Source organism: Xiphias gladius, chromosome 14 (assembly GCF_016859285.1).
Source record: "Xiphias gladius isolate SHS-SW01 ecotype Sanya breed wild chromosome 14, ASM1685928v1, whole genome shotgun sequence".
Classification (NCBI taxonomy): Eukaryota; Metazoa; Chordata; class Actinopteri; order Istiophoriformes; family Xiphiidae; genus Xiphias; species Xiphias gladius.
Genome location: NC_053413.1, coordinates 16,018,918 through 16,035,953, shown reverse-complemented (window position 1 = coordinate 16,035,953; position 17,036 = coordinate 16,018,918).

The window sequence follows — 17,036 nt, the reverse complement described above, 5'->3', positions numbered from 1 at the left end:
AATATGAAGGGCATAACGTTAATCTCCCTACCTCCTAGCTAATATTTACCACCAGCCTTCTGCTGATCAAGCTGGTGGACCTACTGTCATTTTTCCTTTCCCATAATTTTCCACTCTTGTCCAGGCCAACGATGCAGCACCTGTTGCCACAGAGTTAATCTACACAATAATTGTGATCTACTTATTTTGTTCAGAGTAAAATTCTTCATTAGCCTTTGAAACAGATTTTCCAGTAGTTTTTCCAGGAAAGTCACTGTGGGGTCCAAGCAACATCACTTTTAATTAATTATTGACAACAAAATGGTTGGATTAAAATTTAAAATGGTGAGATTCTGTAGATAACAATCTTTGCTACAATATGCACAGACCTCCATAAATAAATAATACAGAATAACAAATGTATTGAAACCCAAATTTAAATCCACCACGAGTTCTTGATCTTATTACGCTTAGGCAGATTATGGATTATTAATTAAGAGAAAATATTTTAAAAGTATTGGTGCTAGTAAACAAGTCCCCAATTTTTGCTGATGACGTGCAAATAGTGCATTAGTGTGATGAACTGTGAATCCGAAGCTGGAAATATAATTATAGGGTCTAGAAGGGACAATCTGTCATGTGATTGTGGTGACAAGCATTATAGATTACAGCAGAAAGCAGAGCAGGGGGGGGTAGATCTCGGAACGAAGCCGGTCCCTCGCTATGATGAAACATTGGAATCTTGTTAAAACAACAACAATATTATCTGCACAGATTACAATAATACTGTCACCATCATAGGGGGGATGAGAACGAGATGTGAACATCAAGGGTTTTTGCTCAAAATCCCACTGGGGCCAATTAGGAGAATCTTGAAAAGTCACATAACTCAAAAATAATGAAAATAAGCAGTTAACCCAAATATCTAAAGAAGGTACTCCAAACACACGCAGCAGCTCTAATATCCATATCACCAATAAAAAAAAGTGGGTTTTTTTTCCTTTTTAATTACTATTCTCTGCAGAAATCAAAACCTTTATTTACATTGTAGAAATCTGCTGTGAAAAACAGCAATGATTCAAATCCATAAGCCTTTTTAGAAACACATATACATTTCCGAGGAATTACCATACATGACTTTTTACCAAGGGCCAGATGTTGCACATATAAGAGTTCATGGTCTGCGTAGTTTCGTTAGGACTTTCTGACTAAGGAAGTGCTCACAGTGATGATTTAGCATTGAGATCTAGAAGTAAATGCAACTTGAATAGCAAAAATAATCTGACACACCCATTCAGTGAGTGTGAAATGTATCATGTAACTTCAAAATGAGAACTCGGGAGGACAGAGTTTGACGTGACAGTAGCAGATGTTATATGATAAAACACTTATTCGGCCTCACTGTTTCACTACAATGAATTCACATTTTTACACATTTTCATCTGTATGAGCATAGTTATGTAGTTCAAAAGAAACATTACTGTAAAGGCCTACTCTGACAAAACAACATGCTCAGCTGTTCTAACATATGGTGTGCGCCATGGGGGCTGCTTGACAAAAATACCTTAGCAGCAATTAAAACGACAACAAACGAGAATTTTAGATAAATTCTTCAAGGATTATCAAGTGCATCCCTATGTAAAGCAATGGCACTGATAAACCACATAATTCAATAGACCACTTAGTGTGTCCACCCTTATCAGAACTGCTTGAGCCATCACTTCCAGTCACTTCTGTAAAGATGCAATTAATTCTAAAGCAGTAGCGTGAAATTAATTTATTGCTTGTAATTAGTTTTCGGCATACTGTGAAAACAATCTCTCCAGATAGGGTGTTTTCACCCTCCACCAGAGTGTCTGAGGACACTTGGCTCCGTCTGAGTTCAAGATGGAGTGGTGCCTTCAGCTGCCAAGAATGTGGAGCGCAGAAACTTCTTAACCCCCTATTGACTTTGGCCTCGGGATTTATAGTTTGCAGTGGCATGTGCGAGATATTTTCGTGGCTAGCAACGCACAGGACAAAGTAATGTCTCCATGGTGTGTCTTGGGAAAGCACAACCAGCAGGTGATTTGTTTGGCTTGCGAATAATTTAATCACCGAAAGTGCATGTTACTGCATGCAACAGGCCTTATTGAAATTGCTGTTTTGCATTCATTAAAGACAGTGCAATTATTCGTTGTTTCCAACTTGTCTAACTTTAACCTGTGAACCTGTGACGTCACAGTTACGTGACATCATTATTTATGGCATTCATCTGTTTTCAAAGCATCATTCGGCTTATGTGAGGATTGAGGCTACGGTGTCGAGCGGGGTTAGGGTTAGGGTCTCGACAGCTGCTCATCCAAACGGCTTCCCGGTCGAAACTACACCTCCTTGGATCCTCAGCAATACACCCGCCAAGTTTGAAGTCCATTGAATTGAAGGACGGACGGAAAGACAGGTAGAGATTTTTCCATTTATTAGGACGATGATTCACGTGTCACTGCTCATGTACGTTTCATTTACACTTTCCTCATGGAAGCCTCTTCTAAATACAGTATGTTACTACGGTGAGTGACACTAGGTGTCACTCTTACCTCTCCTCTGAGTTGAACACTGGCTGTGGCTGTGGCTGAGGGGGAATATTTATAGAAGGTGGCTGAATCCAGTCAAGACACTTTTCTCCGTCTGTCACATGTATAACCAAACACCCCAAAATCACTCCAATTAAGCTGCGACGGCACAACAGCGCAGTTAAAGTGAAGTGATGTGAGAAGCTGTGACAGGAGCCTCATCGTGCCTTGATGTGGCATATGCCAGGCTGTACAGTTATCACGTGCTCCTAGTCCCCTTCAATGATATTTGGTGTCACTTATCTAACGAGATCAGGCTTCTCATTGCACCTCCCTGCTCATTATGACTAAAGTTAAATTGGAGCTGACCACCACCCCTCTAGGATGGTGTGCCAGTGCAGCGGGTGAAACTGCCAAGAGTAATGATGGATTATTTTAAACTCACACATTTAATGATTAGAATATTGAACCGGCTCTAAAAAAAAAAAAAAAAATCATTATATTTTATGCTTCATCACTATTAATTCACACTTCAAAGAAGGACGACGTTATGCTTTTGTATTTTAAATGGAACCGTGTTTAGCAATCAAAAATGCAGGTAACAAACAGTAGATTTTTTTTCAAAGGCTTTTAACATGAAAATTATATGACTTTTCTGGTAATCATATCAACTATTACTACAGATAGAATGAAATTAAGAGGAAAAAATGTGGCAGATTTTTTACAAATTCATTTGATATGTGTGGTTGTATTTTCATCATAACTCCTACTCTTAAGAACCATTTGGCAGAATGTATTGTACCTTCAACCTTTTCACACATATGCAAGAGCTTGAATTGCGTGTTATATCGTTTGTTTGAGGTACTGTGTTTCTTCCTGGAGTTGCCATCCATATTATTCAACCTCAGTTGAAATTTGCAGCTTACATATTAATTAGATAAATCTGTTTAGCATTGGAAAGCCTCAATCAGACATCTGGGTCTCAGTTAGACAAAAGGATTCCAGTGATAAGCAGCCAAAAGAATATGTGCATAAATGCTAAATTAACTCATTCAATTAAACCCAGGGTTGTTACCAGCACAATACCTACATACAGTCCAAATATGTAATTGTCTTTCATTTCCTATCTGGCTGATATTTGTTTTGTGAGACACGGGTGCGGTTTTTACTTGATTTTAATGCTTTCTAAAATCAGGATTTTTGTGGTGAGTTTTTCCACATTGACACCCCATCATTATCTCATAGATCAGAGATACCATTAGCTCTCCAAAAGACTAATGAGAGGACTGACTCTTAAAAACACTGCCTGAATAGATATGTCATTATTCTCCCTGGATATGAATGATGAGTCCATGTGGATATTACGGAACAGAAGGCTTTTTTTATGTAGTAATCGGTGGACACAAAGAGATGCTTGAAGCACATGGTAAAAGCATAGGCAGGGAAATGAGAGGATGAACTTACAGGGAAATTGTTTTGAAATTAAAATAACGGGATATTATTGTTTCATTGTTGTGTTGTTATTTAGTGTTGACCTCTTTTTCCGTCCAAACAGTTAATAGCAAAAAAATATATAGGAAAGTAACAAACATAGCAAGATGAAAGCTTGCGTTTCCTCTTAGTTTTCCTACCGAGAACGTAACATTGGAGGACCAAGCTGCTGCATTTGTCAAACTTGTGCCTCACCATCATGTGTCCACCACAGTAAGAGGCGGGGTGGAGCCTCAGACTCATCGCTGCATCGAGTGAATGGTTGAGGTTGACCACTATTGGGGCCATTCATCTCTGCCGTCACACCTCTGAACCAAATCAAAAGACTGTTTAGGTGTGCGGTCGAGATATCTGCTTGTTTTCGTCTCTGCTGAACAGAAGTACTGAAGTGCAATAAACTAGAAGACAGGCTGCAGCAGCAGCAGACATAGTACAGGCAAAAATCATAAAGTACCGTATTCATTACTGTTCATCCAGCTGAGGCTTACGCTACAGTTCACACTTTGGGTGAGCTGCTGAGGCTTTGAACAATGTTCTGAGAGAAATTCACAGCTTGTCTAAAGTCTTGCTGGGGTGAGGTTGAAATCATTTCTGCAACTACTGTATGTCGAAGTACAACACAGCATAATCTGTCTAATGAATACTCTCACGAAAAACAAACCACTACAGCCACAAACAGAGAGATTGCAGACAATAGCTGCGATAGGCGGTGTTGATGCCAGAAAGCCTTCAGAGAAGAAATACATTTTGTTACAAGAGTTGCTCTCTGACTAAGAGGCTGAGTGTGACGTTGTTGCTCGTCAGAAGCGCCACACATTAGCACAGTGGCCCCCGTTAAATTTATCTGGTGGAAATGGAAAAAAGAGGACCTGACAAAGTGTTTTATTCCTTTGTCGTCATCATAATCAAAGTGAGCCCCCTGCAAAATCTTACTGTCATGTTTCACCAATTGCTAGACTTTAACAGCCCAACTGCAAGGATTTAACAAGTGTGTGGGGGGGGGGGGGCTATAAACAGGTGAATTAAGAATGCGAACAAGAGAGGCAGAGTGCCTGACACTGACATGCAGAGAGGTGAGAGAATTTTCATGACGACGTTGGGCGTTAAGTCGGAACAAAGGTGGAGGCTCTCAGTGTGCAACCCCTGTAGTGAAGATCTATAAAGCTGATCAGACCACCTTCTGTTTGAGCTGCTACTTTTGCCTCACTGCCAGTCTCTTGGCAGGGTGCAGAGAGAGACTTGAGCAGACTACAAAACACAGTCTCGCACAGGGGTTATGCCCTGATGACCACACGGTCTTACTGTAGAATTTAATTGGCCCACTGCACATCTGACTTCAGGGAATGTTTTGACACGGTAAGTGTCAGAAAAAGATGAGCTAAAGGTTGAAGCTGTAGGTACACAGTGTGCAACCAAATCTCGGGCCCCTCTGTCCTTTTAACTGAATGGCCGGAACAAAAAATCTGCATATTGGTGAGGACACTTGGAAAGTTTTTAAGCCATGAGTAACCAGTCAAATTGAAAATCAAAAACAAGGATTATTGGACTAAGTGTAAACATCACTGTGTTTAGGGACAAATATATACTTATTCTATATATTCTACAAATAATGTATTAAAGCAGAGCTGTATATCAGTCACTGAGGATCTGCATCGGCAAGTCCCAGGGGGATAAAATATGTAAAAAAAAAAAAAATGCACACACCGCGTGTATAAGAGGGCACATAAGAATACACCTTCATTATCTGTAAACAAATGTATTCACAGTGGTAGCAAAAAATCCAATACTGCACTGCAGCAAATCTCTTCCTAAGTCCTGTGACCACTTTGTTGTTTATTTATACCAAAGTCTAAAGAAGTTAAACCACACCGATACCCCTTACATGTTGATCCCTTTCATGTTCCAAGATTGAACTCAAAAGACATTTTTTATATCCACTAACACTGCTTCTAAGGGAATACAATTTATTGATTTCCTGTCAGGCTTGGATCAACATGGTCCTATCAGGCGGTTCAGTACATTACAACACAGCCGGTGGAGGCGAGCAGAGCACAAGTAGAACAGCAAACGATGAGCAGTGTGGAAAGCACAGTGGTTGACCCCATGTCTCATGCAACTGACTCAAAAGAAGTAGCATCACACAAATCTGCTGTGCTCCGTTGAGTTCACTTGGCTTCCATTCCCAGACAATTAGAAGCCAAGTGGTAAATGTCAGTAAAGACCTCATTCAGCTTATGAAAATGAATCACAGCACTACACTGTACTTTAACAGAGCTATCTCGTGTTCCATATTGAAAGGTGTAGCGGCCGCCAACAAAATTCATTTGGTTAGCATATGGTAAACATGTTATACGATTTTAAAAATGAAGCTAAATCCTAACTCCCATGCAAGAACTTTATACGCGAAAAAGAAGTGCCGCCGTGCTGTCATTTACCATAACGGTAGGAAGACAGCTAAATGTCTTTATCTTCTTCATCTTTTGGTTTGTGTTTTCATTGGAAAGCACTATTAAAAGCTCAGTTTTTAGATGTGGAAAAACTTCGGTTTGGTATGGAGAGAAAGAGCTGCAGATTTGTGTATCTTAGCAGGCATTTATCCCGAAATTTGCATTGTGTTGCAGGAATAGTCGGGAAAAACACTTAATTTGCTTTCCGATGGCGAATGAGGTGAAGCAACTGATACACTCGCATGTCTGTTCATTAGATATGAGCCTACAGCCAGCAGCCAGTTAGTTTAGCCTAGAACAAAGATTGGAAACAGGGAAACAGCTAGCCTAGCTTTCCAAAGATAACACCTATAAGTGTGGGCATGTATCTATGGGTACTGGTGAGAGGATAAAATACAACCCAGCAAGTCCAGGTTAGTCATTTTATCCTCCGTCTAAAGGTAGTGTTCACGTTTTAAAGTAATCAACTGCAGTGCTACTGTCAGTCTGAACACAGCCCTAGTGCCTACGCACTGTCACAGTGCCGCCAAAACGTGTAATTTTAACACCTGCTCACAACAAACACCTCATTCTGCAATCGGGCAACCTTGAACTATTTGCTTTGCATGCAAGATCTCCTGTTCTCCTGGTGTTCCTCTGCTCGCTGTGTGCAATATTCTGTCTCCGACAAACTTCACACTATGCCTTTCCCTTTAAATAAGGGCCAGGTTCCTTTTTTTTCCTCTGGTCTTCTACCCACAAAAACTACCTCTTCTTCTTCTCTCACTGATTGCCCATCTGACATTCCAGAAATCACTCCATCTATGGTGAGTGACAGGTAAAGGAATGATGGAGGAGAAGAAATCGATGCAAGTACATTTGGCAGTCATTCCTTTCCTCTAACCTTTCATCCTCTCCACTAAGGGGTCAAATCAAAGCCCCATCATCAGTGATTCCAACACTGTGAAATGAATTGTTGCAAGGGTTTTTTTTTTTTTTTTTTTTGGAAATAAACCTCAATACTGTGAAATTTGTCCAGACAATATACAGGACCTCAGCATTTGGTGTTTTGTTTTTTTTAAAGATTTGGAAAACCAGCGTTTACTATTTTAGCACTTCCAGCATTTCTTTTTATTGTCTCATTAAAATATTTAACTTTGGTGAATTCATATAAAGAGAGCTACTGATTGGCAAGATTAAAAAGAATATTTATTTCTGTATCTGATATTGTGTTATCTTATTAATCGGGGTGTATTTCCTGTCACACTTAATCGCCGTGGTAAAATTGTTTCCACTCATTAAGGTACACATCTAAATTCAATCTTAGCAGTGGCTCGTTTAATATGTGCATAGGGATTAACTGGTATGGACCGGAGGACTCCCCCATGCACTGTGCAAATACAGGGCTCAAAGACTGATCAACACCTCGGGGGTTTGACCTTTGAGGGTCACTGTCCAGCACAATGAATCTCACTTAGATCGAATGAATTTATTACCAGGCGCCCGTGATTAATTACTTGTGTGATAACATTTCGTATCAGTGACCTCCGTCACCCCTTCTATAAGTCGCATAGATCACAGTGCCAAGATCTAGACCTTCTCTCACGGAAGGCAGTAATGGAGCCATTGTTGCTAAATGATCGAATGCATGATTTGAATGCAACCTTTATTTTTAGTGCATATTAAACAGACAAGTTAAAGATACGAGTTAAAGATAAAGGATAGATAAAAGATTAATGAGACAAAAATTAAAAGAATACACTTAAAAAATATAGCATAGCAATATAAAGTTGTCAAATGCTTTTTATGCTCATCCATCCATCCCCACCTTTACACTTTTACTTTTTTCTGCACTGTAAGAATGTCACCTTACTTCCCACTTCGGCACCGAATGTAAACATAGTAGAAATGTAGACATAGTAGAGTGTTATTTTAACTTGACATCCATGTTCTGTGGGTTTGAGCAAAGTTTGTCTGCACAACATGAATTAAGAAATTACTAAGCCATTGGCAGGTCAGTGGGGTCAAAGAGGATAAGATAATGCAACCAGCAAAACATGAAAACCAAAATTTATGTTTGAGCAAACTATGCAAATTATTCACGAAATTACTTTAAAGCTGAACATGTTCATTCCAACATAACTGAAACTAAACATGGCTAAAACACAGAATGTATATCTATCTCAATGGTCAAAATTTCTAACAATTCAGACGTCTTATAATAGCTAAAAAAAAAAGCATTTTGTAAAATTGTCATCTTGACATTTTGGCTTACCTGAGAGGCAAAGCTTGTTTATCATGAACTTTGCAGTGGAAACTGCTTCTATCAATACAGCTCGAGGGTTATACGGTCAAAAACCTTATATATATTCCCAGTTGTTGACAGTATATTTATGAGGTAAAAGATTTTCCATTAATAGATGGGAGACTAATGGCCAAGGTTGTTGCCAACAGAAAATAGGTAAAGCCTTGTAGAGATCCTCAGCTTTTAGCCTTCAGGTACCCTACAGGTGTATTTTAAAGATAACACTCTTGGATTTACAGCTATAGTATATACCTGAATACAATATTCCTATGTAGTTAATTAGAAGTACACATAATGCACAACAGAAATCTCTAGGGAGTCACACTTTGAAACGTTGCTCATCTAAAAAACACAAGATGACCTACTTTATTCATCTGAGTAATTATTTTGTCATTATCAGGTCAAGTGAAGAGGCGGTAATGTGATCTTATATACAATTCCCTGGAAAAGTTAATGGATTATTAAGGCAGCAAGCAAGTCTAAATATATCTCTTAAGAACTTTATAAATGATATTTGCATCTCTGTGGAATTATATAGCTAATGGATTGAAAAAATAGAGTCCCTGGGCGACAGCAACACAAGTATATAGTGACTCAGTCCATAGGCAGCAAGTAGCCATAACAATGGAGAATAGGGCAGATGAAGGTTGCATGTAATTACACTTACCCTCAGGCTTAATTAGGTCACCCTTAAGTGAGTATTGTGTGATACTGTGCCTGTGTGTACGTGAGTGAGTGAGTGTGTGTGTGATAGTATCTCCCAACAGACCAGAGGGTCATGTCGGTGAGTCACAACATCAGAATGACTATACAGTAGGCCGCCGAAAAGCGCCTCTCTACCCTAAATACACACTTACACAATGAGTGTGTTTTCATGCATGCTCCCGCTTATGAGTCAGAACCAGTTTTTCATATTTTTCGGATGAAGGAACCTAGAGCACCTTGGTTTTTTATGCATTTATATATGATTATCCAGTTTTTTGATCATTGTTTGTAGTCTGCACGGGCGTGTATCTGACTCCTCTACTTCGCAGTCAGTCTCTGTCATTTCTACAGGCCTAGTGATTACATTATCTCAACAGCAGAGCGCGAAGCCTCTTTCGTTTATGGCTGCCAAGATACTGCTGCATTGTAATGCGCCGGTGTGGATATGACTCCTCCATCTTATCACTAGTAATGGAAGATGAGAGCATATCATCATATCTGTTTGTTTTTCTGACTAGCTCATGTGTGACTGAAGTTGAGGAACAGTCCAGAGAGATAACAGACAGTGATCAGACACCTGGATAAGAGTTTACAAGCTAAAGTGTCCCGATTTCTTTTATAATAGTCCAGCTGACTACTTTATGCAAGTGCTTATTCAGATTTCTGCAGCCAGTTTTTTCCCAACCCTTCTTTTGTAGATGCACAAGAACGGGTGTTTGCATGTACTTTATACAAACTAGTACTGAAGCTGTGGCTCAGCGTTGATTCAGAAAATGTGCTCTGTAAAAACAATATCTATTGTCTCAACGATGATGTGTTTTTCCTTTTGTTTTTTGTTTTTAATAAGTCTTTTCATATTTGGAGGCTAAACTTTATAGTTTTGTCTTGCATACTGAAGAGACTAAATCTTCACTCACACTGGCTTGGGATTCATTTGTATTGACTAATTTCAGATACTATCATCACAGAGAAAATTGCTGGAGCTACTCATTTAATCGTGCTGAAATTATTCCAAGGTGACATTACTGCCTACATTCCACATGTTATGTATTTTTCTTCCGCTGCTCCCATTTTTCATTGTCATTTTAAACCGTCAACCTTTTCTCCTGCACTCTCCCTCTCTCTCTTGCTATGTCCTTGATATAAGTACCCACTGCTTCTGTCTGAGAACACCATTATTACTATGCATGGCTGTTTGCTGAAAAAAAAAAAAAAAAAGAGAGAAAAAGCTAATGATGTTGGCTTGAGCTCAGGCCTAATTAAAATTCTATAAATATGGTGGAGGTAGGTGGCATGATGGATGTAGTGTGTCAGAAGTCCGGTGAGCAGGGAGGTGCGTGGAGATTTCCGGACGATCAATACTGGCATAGTGAATGCATGACACTGCATATGCATTTAATGAACCAACAGTTTTATCTGTTAATTACACGCCAGGACACACCTTAACATTCCTCATACTGTGCTAAACCTTCCTGGCTGTCTAGATAATGGCCTGCTATTTCACACAACAAATCTGCAAAGGAGTGGGCACGTTCCTCTGTTTTTACCCACTCACTTTATCACTCCCTCTCCTGCCTGTGCTTTCATTTATTGCAGGTAATTCTCCATGCAATACACTCTGCGCTATATCGGCAAATGTAATGCATTTCTTCTTTTGTCCTTTGACCACCTAGTTAAGAGTACCAGTCGTCATTCATTTTGCAAACGTATCTCTGAAAATGCCAGCGGTTTCTCGATGTGCTGGGAAAATTGTGCGGGTAGGCAGAGGGGCTCCGGGTTAATTGGCTTAAAAGGCAATGCTGGTATATTGAGAATTTTTCATGTTATACCCGCGTAGAAAACATCTTCAGCGAGTGAAGCAAAAACTTTTTTGAAGAACCAGTTTTATTGTCCACTGTCTCAACTCCATTAGGAGCGTGGCGTAAAACTGAAATAAAACAATACTTCAGCAGCTCTCTTTGCACACGTAAGCCATGATGATCCCAATGAGATGATTGGAGTGTTAAAATATCTGTCTATCAGTGCTTGTAATACACCATGTTAATTCTTCTTTTCAGAGAATTTTGTGCCATTCAAGTTTATGGCCCTTAGAGTAAGCTGTGGCATAATCCCTTATTACAGGATGAATTCTTAGGCGATGGTGAATTATTTTGAGGGTTAAGCTTTGAATATTATCTTGCACAAAGTAGTTTGTTGTCGGGTGAAAGGGTAATATTGGATGCAGTTATGTAATTTACGGTGAAATATGAATAATGAATATAGGTGAAAAGTACATAATACTAAGCCTTAACTTTTTCCTCTAGTGTACTCATAAGCTGCCACTCATGAGTCTAACCCCGACTCTTTTATGTCATCTTTTCGGTGCTAAAGCTACCATTGATACCATCCAAGACAAAGCAGTTTAGGCAGTTTTTTCACCCTGCTGTCACTTAACATTTACAGTGCTGCACATGCAGTTAGGTACATAAAGTTTTTGGACAGTGACACAATTTTCGTAATTTTCCCTCTGTACATCACCACGATGGATTGGAAACGAAGCCATCGACATGTGATTGAAGTGTGGTCTTTCAACTTTAATTCAATGGGTTTCATTCAAGGCATTAACTGTCTAGGGATTACAGCCATTTTTATATACAGTCCCTCATTTTCAGACGATCAAAGGTAATTGGACAAACCTACATAATTATAAATATAAGGATTATTTTAAATACTTGAAAACCCTTTGCAGTCAATGTGCCTGGAGTCTGGGACCCATGGACATCACCAAATGCCGAGTTTCTTCCTTTGAGATGCTTTACCAGGCCTTTAATGCAGCCACCTTCAGTTGCTGCATGTTTATGGGTCTTTCTGCTTTCAGTTATGTCTGCAGTAAGTGAAAAGCATGCTCTTTTTATAGATGTTTTTTGGCAAAGGCTAATCTGGGCTTTCTGTTCCTGAGTGTTACCAGTGGTTTGCACCCTGTGGTAAACCCTCTGTGTTTACATTCATGACGGCTTCTCTTGATTGTAGACTTTGACACTGATACGCCTTCCTCCTTGGGAGCGTTCTTGACCGGACTAGATGTTGTGAAACGTTTTTCTTCACCAAGGAAAGAATTCTGTGATCATCCACTTTAGTTGTTTTCCGTTGTCTTCCATGCCTTTTGTGTGTTGCTGAGCTTGCCAGTACATTCCTTCTCTTTAAGAAGGTACCAGATTGTTGTTTTGGCCACTCCTAAAGTTTCCGCCATCTGTCTGATAGGTTTGTTTTGTTTTTTAGCCTAATGATGGCCTCCTTCATTTGCATCGACACCTCTTTAACCACATATTGAGAGTTCCCATGAACAGCTACCAAATGTAAATTCAACACCTGGAATCAACTCCAGGCCTTTTATCTGCTTCATTTGTCATGAAATAACGAGGGAACAGGCCACACCTGGCCATGAAGCTGATAGTCAGTCAATTGTCCAATTACTTTTGAGCCTCTGAAAATGAGGGACTATGTATAAAAATGGCTGTGATTTCTAAATGGTTAATGCAATATTTTTTTTTAAACCCCTTGAATTAAAGCTGAAAGTCACATCTTCAATCACATCTTCATGGCTTCATTTCAGATATTGTGGTGGTGTAGAGAGGCCAATGATGAAAACTATGGCACTGTCCAAATACCTATGTACCTAACTGTAAATATCAAAACAGCTTTAACACCCTTAAAGCCGCTTTAAATCAGCACTTTAACCACAAAGTTGTTGTTTCATTTGACATCCAATGTGCTGTAGCGGAGCACACACAATAAAAAAAACACATTACCGTCTGAATAACTACAGACTGCACTGTAAGTTATTCATGACATACTCTAATTTACACACACACACCGCTACACTAAGTCTGGATAAGTTCAAGGTGGAAGAGGTAAAGTAGGGAGCAGAGGGATGCTGGGACAATGACTCAGCTTTGTGCTGCCTTGGCTGTAGAGCAGGGGGCTGGTGCTAGTGATAAGTTACTATTCTTACCGCAATTCTTTCAACATATCTACCTTGTCTCTCTGGCTCACATTATCAGAAACATTTCTCGACAGCTGCCAGAATTCCCTCACGTATGGTATGAAAGCTTTTTTTTTAAAAAAAAAAAAAAAAAAAAAAACCATCAGCACATCGTGGGCTGCAGCAGAAACCTAATAAAACTAGATAAAGGCATTTTTCATTTATCATCTTAGTTGGTATGCTGGGACTGGTCCCCCATAATCCTGAACATCCTGAATCCAGAATAACAATGAATGAATGAATTAATTAATGCTGTTTTTTCCCCCAAGAAGCTTCAAAGGTGCTACATATGAGTTTTTGCTATTGCTACATACAGCTGTTTACTTATAAGTCTAGAAGAAACGTTGCGAGTTGAGCATCAAACATCATTCTTTTACTCGTCTAGTGCTGTCTCCAGCGGTGGAAAGCAACGCAGATGTTAACTCTCGTCCTGCTTCTATTTCTATCACTTCTTTTCTTCTACTGAAGTTAGCATGCTAACCAGCCAGCCCCGTCGTGTCCCATCTCAAAATATCACTTTGCGATAGTGAGTCACTGTAGAGTCCAGTCTACCCTCAGTCCAACATGAGAGGATGAAGAAGTAGCTCTGCCCAGAGTGCATTTTCTAACCCCTTGTCCCGTAAACGTAATGACGGCTGAAGCTCTTGGTAAGCGACCATCACCACCACCACCCATTCCCAGCAAGGGAGACCACATTCGGCGGCAGAGAGAACTTACATATAGCACCTTTAATAGTATTCACATACAGTTTAATGTAAATGGGACCATTGTAATGTGTTTAATCGCGGAGAGTGTGTATTTTAACAAAGTCAACGCATTTTGGGCCAATTTTAATCATATTATATCTTCTATTTCATTTTGTTATATCTTCTCATGCTTTTTGTATCGGGAAAGTTTCTCTTCCTTTACTCACCCACACAGCACTATGACCTCTGGGCCATTACGTCAACCTACCGAAGCTGCCTCTAAAGTCTCTTCAATTAAAAGTTCAGTTTCTGTCCAGCAGCTGTGTCTTGTCTTTTCATTCACTCTATCTTTGCAACTGAGACATGTTTTCAGATGTGCTTAGATGGAAGAGGCCAAGCAAACATTCCACTCCTCCCCCAAATTGAGCAAGAAGGAAAAAAAACCCTGTAAAATATAACAGCCTTGTGTGTGCGTGTGGTACTAGTGATTGCAGGTAGTTATTTACATTAAAAGCGTTAGATCTTATGTGACTACCAAATATTTCTACAAAGTCGGGGGTCCCAAGGAAAAATAGGTAATGTATCTGGTTGCCCCTTCGCAAGATTTCCCATTATGCTAGTGAATCTGATGTCTTTGTGTGTCAGTTAACATTTTAAGTCATCTTATGTATATATCATTTGTTGTTATACTTGAATTTAGTTAAATAATTAATGCCTTTTTTCTTTCTCCTCATCATGGTGCTTTAACTCATATAATTATCAAGTGTTGCCTCATATGTCTACAGTATTGTTACCAGTCCACAATACTAAAATAAAGTAAATTCCCCAGATCAAAAATGACACGTCAACTTGGCAAAATTGCCCTGCTTAAAATTTTCTGCACGTCAGAAAATTCATCCTACCAACCAGGCCAAAAGCCATGTTTCTGGTGTGAAAGGCTGTCAGTGAGGTAGAATTTGCCACATGGCAGTTTGTTGAAACAAACTGTTGAAAAGGTGTCGCATGGTGTAATCTCACCCTGTCTGTCGACTCGGTACAGAGGAAAGACAGAGAAGAGGTTGGCTTTTGGTTTAGCCAGAAGCAGGGCAATATAGCTCTGGTTGGCAGGTCATTTTGCACAGAGGGAGGTTCTTCATCCAGAAGAAGGGCAATATTTCTACCATGTGGGGGTATTCTGCCTGGTCGGTGAGTTGTTTTTCCAGAGGCAGGAAAATATTTCTGGCATCCAAGTCGACACTGCCTGTTCAGCAGGTCGTTTCTCCAGAGGCAGAACAACAGAGCATTAAGTCTGATTCTTACAGTTCTAGTTTAAAAAGGGTTTGTGCACAGGCAGTGGTTCATCTTTTACACTTACTGTGGCTGCCTTGATATCATATCCCTATCTCACACGGAATCTTGCATAAAATGGCGGTCAGTGGAGTTGATAATGGATACAGCAAGCGACCTGCAGAAATAAGAAAGCCACAGCCAATTAGGAAGGGTGCCAAAGAAGGCTTACTGCACTCCATTATGTGTGAGTGTGGTCCAAATTAAAACCTAATTTAAGGTGGCACCAAGAAAGAAAAGTGTGTTTCATTTCTTCAATTTGCACAACTATTCCATTCCATTAGACATGTAATTTCTGCTCATCAGACACTGGGTGAAATTGGTGCCCCAAAGGAGAGCTTTTTCCATTTCAAGTAATTAGTCCTGGAGAACAGGCATGAGCAAGCACGCATGCATGTGTGCACTTCTGTACATGTGGGCAAGTAGAGGGAGAAAGGGAGAGAGGAAGAGAAGGAAAGGAGATGGGGAGATTGCGATAAGGAGGCACTTGTTGTTCAGTGATTGATATTTAAAGCGTTGATTCCAGTGTATCAATACATTCCAGTGAAAATATTGGACAGCGTAAGACAAAATCTCTTGATGACTGATTTAACATTTTCTATTCAAAGAATTTTCTCTAGCTGACTATGTTGAAGATGAAATTTAAAAAAAACAAAACAATGCAAAACCAATATGTTTTCCTGTTTTTTTCAGGTTTTCAACCTCCATACTTGTGGCTTTGGACTTCTCACCTGTCTTTATTGTTTGCCATTTATATCTCTCACAGTTGACAAAACCATCAGATGATCCTGTACTGTTGGTGTCCCTATAAAGACACTGAAGCGAAGACCTTGAAGGAATTTAATAAAAAGGTATTAAGTGTATTATGTCATAATCAGCATATGAATTAGTTAACCACCGAGTTCTAATCAGTTCATCCTTGAGTCCAAGTGAACATTTGTGCCAGATGTAATGACATTACCTCCAAGCGTTCCTGATATGTTGCTTTCACAAGAATGGGAGTCTATTCTAAAATGTGGGGCTATATGGCCCGTTGAGGGCACAGCCCTTTATATTGTACAATGGTGTAATAGTACAATATAAATGGCATTCGTCCCTTAATTCAACCCCCAGTGGTTAAGTAGGAGGGCTGGGAGGTGAGCAAACCGAGCTAACCCCTCTGGATCTGGAGTGAATGTCTGTTGAACATCCATTTTAAAACCTTGTTCCATCTGCTCTGCTCTGCTCAAGCTCCCAGTGCGTTTAAATTGACTCATAGCGCCACCTGCTGTTGTGGAGGGTGAATTACTCAGGACATTTGTAAGAACATCCTCACACAATCATGGCGGAAAGATTGTACCAAAAGACACAAGATATTTTTTTGTCTTTGTAGAATATATTTTTTGTACCTTTAAGACATGCTGTATTTGTTCCTGAAGCATGATGTATTAGAAATATGTTATGTATTTGTTTGATAGGTACATTTTGTACATGCAAAACAAAATGCATTAGTTTGTAATGGTTTTTTGTTTGTTAAGTTTTGGCAGGAAATTAGTTCCACACCTC